The sequence below is a fragment of the Leuresthes tenuis genome, unplaced genomic scaffold (assembly GCF_036924035.1).
Source record: "Leuresthes tenuis unplaced genomic scaffold, fLeuTen1.0.hap1 SCAF_15, whole genome shotgun sequence".
NCBI lineage: Eukaryota > Metazoa > Chordata > Actinopteri > Atheriniformes > Atherinopsidae > Leuresthes > Leuresthes tenuis.
In genome coordinates this window covers 26257381-26260394 of record NW_027325369.1, presented here as the reverse complement: position 1 = coordinate 26260394, position 3014 = coordinate 26257381, and the positions used below count along the sequence as shown (strand labels likewise).

The 3014-nt window shown below is 43.6% G+C and overlaps 2 protein-coding genes across 2 annotated transcripts in view; both read left to right on the top strand.

Annotated features, from left to right (window-relative positions):
- The window catches only part of LOC140269840 (rho guanine nucleotide exchange factor TIAM2-like), an 82471-nt gene that overhangs the window by 793 nt on the left and 78664 nt on the right, over positions 1-3014 (top strand). The window lies entirely within an intron of this gene.
- Positions 1-3014, top strand: part of LOC140269843 (connector enhancer of kinase suppressor of ras 3-like) — a 119269-nt gene that overhangs the window by 72713 nt on the left and 43542 nt on the right. The gene's annotated exons all lie outside the window — the stretch shown is intronic.

Below are 3014 nucleotides of genomic sequence, written 5' to 3'. Positions count from 1 at the left end.
CACATGCTTTAGGACTGTTTTCTGACCCAAGACCAGTGGAAAAATAAGACTGCTTTACTTTACAGACTCGTACACTCTGTGTGTTGTCACATCAGTCGATTTGATGCTGTCAAGTTGCTGCTATACCATCTATCCACAGAGCACTTTGTTGGATGCAACTGCGGGACTTGTAGTTTTTAGCTTCTGATGACTTCAGCCTGTATGTTTGCCTAAGCTTTTGCTGGGTGACTGTTGAGGATGGGATTGTGCCTTTTTGAATGGATTTGTCGTTCACGATGCTGTCCAACACATCTGTGTGATGCACACCAGACTGTGCGTGCGGCTCGGTTTCAGAGGGCTCTCTGAAAAAGAAAGCTACCTGCACAGAATTGACTGACCCACCGATTGAACGGTAGCTGCGCAGTTTGTACAGCACTCATCTAGAGGAGAACAATATGTACTCCATTCTGTGCATGCAGGCCTGTAGCCATGTTTTAACCTTCCTGTCTTTCTTCATTTCATACTCGTAGTGGTTTTCTGTTGAGACATACTTAGAAATCCATAGTCTGCTGTTCTCTCAGACCAAATGTCTTATACAGGAGTTGTGATGTTGAATAAAAGTTGAAGGTGCATCTGATTTTATTTTATTTTTTTAACCCTGTTATTGTGATGAATTCCAATTCAAGCTGATCAGATGAATTATTTCCTACACTACACTCCAGCTTGAAACACTGAAACATGTCTAGTTTAAACTGGTGAAAAAATGGACCTGAAATGGATCTACATGTAAACTGTAGTTTTGTGTATTTGGATCCCTATTATAAACCCCTTTTTCTAAGCAAAGAAACCAAAGCTGACATCTAGGCTTTTAGATACATGATTTACTCTGTAGAAATTGATATAACATTTTGGATGGTTGAAAGGCTGGACGAAGGCCAGTTCCACACTCAACACAAAGCAAGTATCCAGTATTTCACACCGAGCAATAAAGATGTAGATGATTACCAAAAGCCCTCTTCCTAAAGCAGCCAAATTACTCCTAAGTGAACCATGACAAGTTGTCCGTGTCCTTATATTTAAAAAACAAAACAAAAAAACCCACCTGGTTACTTAACTCTGCTAAACAAAAAAGAAACAAAGGCTGGAGGTAGATGTTAGTTACCTCCCTCCACCCCAGCTGCCAGGATCCCAGCTGCCACAGCTGGAAGGAGTGCTTGCTCAGCACATCTCTGCTCACTTGTGGCTTCGCTGTTGTCAGAAAACGCGTGCTGGAGGATTTATATAAACTATCATCATCGTGGCGTCTGCTGGTGCCATTTCGGCACTTTTCATTTTTAGAAATAACAATGGGAGAGGAACCGTGCAGTGTGCTGTCTCTACCTCCGGTTACACCGCTTAACCGGATAATCCAAACAATGCACAGGAAAACAAATAAACTCTCTAATTTGGCTCAGGATTAAGCGTCTGGAGATGTGTGGAGGAGTAAATCTAAGCTGAAAATATCCAGTTGCAAGTCTTCTATTATGACTCAGTTCATAAATTTCAATGTCCCCCTTGGCTCCCAAAGGCCCGGGCAGCCGGCCAGGTCCAGCATCCTTCTCACCTCTCTGCTGAAAGATTTGACAGGCCGAGACTCTGAACCAACCACACTATCTGCCCCGAAACAGACACTCGTTTACGCCACGGTTGGCTGCTGCTCTCATGGACAATAAGAAAGTAAATCCTCACTCCACTCCAGCAGTTATTTATCTGTAGGCGAGTGAAAGAAATTTCACTGATCCAGGTTGTTTTAACCAGGAAATATGGTGAAAGAGACTATTTTCAGCTTTAAAATAGTGCCTGAGTGTGGATGAAGGTATGATTTATTTTTTGTGAGGTTTGATTTCTCCACAAATCTACCATCAAAGCCCTCAGACTTGTCTATAATGTGAGTCTAATGTTTACTGTGCCAAGCCATTTGCACATCACAGCCTTTTTTATACTCTTTATAAATGCTAGCCAGTCTCATGGGATGGAAGCAGAGCAGCCGTGACCTTTAGCTGAGGATTACCCCAGTATGGGTCCCTCATCAGGGCACCAAAACAATAATGGCAAGGAAATAATGATACACCGCTAGTTCATGCCCCTGTGGAAGTAATAATGTGTGGTTTTAACTGTAGGTCAGATTGCAGAGACGTTCCCTACTGTGAGGAAGTCAATTAGGCAGATTGCTGAATGTTAGCTTGTAAAGGGCTTTTACTACGACATAGGGCGATCATAACATTTTCTAGACTTGTACTGGCTGAACCTCAATGTCTGAGTTATTCTATTAGGAGCATTTCTCAGTGATTAATGATATTACAGAGTAGAGGTACATCCCTTCCACAGATACTGGGTTGCAGTAGTGCCACTACCACGTCTGGCCATGTGAGGTCAGTGTGGCACTGCAGAACTCATCGGCATGACATGAGCGCACGCCGATCTTTGGGAGTGCGACAGCTTAAAATCTGCAGTGCTCACCTCTCTTACCTTCTGTCTTTTCTGCTGCCACACAAGTGCAACAGCGAATCATATCAACACATGACGTTTCTTCTTTTGAAACCATGGATTTCGTATGATAAAAGCATAGAAAATCCTGGCAGTATGTTGATGGTGTCGCCTCACTTAAACGCATCAGATGCTCCTTTTCATATCTTTTTCGGATCAATATGGGAGCGGTGGGATAAAAGCAACACGGTCCTTTTAGCGTGAGACTTGGCTCGCTTCTGCTACTTCTCAGTTGCTGCATTCTTGATTGATTAAAACTATTGATTAGACCTCCCAAAGCTCAGAGGCTAAAATCAGCCTCTCTCTGCCATTGCCACACGCTCAGATATCAAATTAGCTCATGTTGCAAGTCTGTGCCAAATGGGGAGGGACAGCGTTTGTGTTGGTGTGACCGCTCGCCCAAATTCGCGGGTGCCAGAGGAGGGGTTGGACCTAAGAAAACAGCCATCCGTCTTTTGTCCACCTAGTTATTCAGGAGAGGAATCCCTATCTCTGCTCGCACTCGGCTG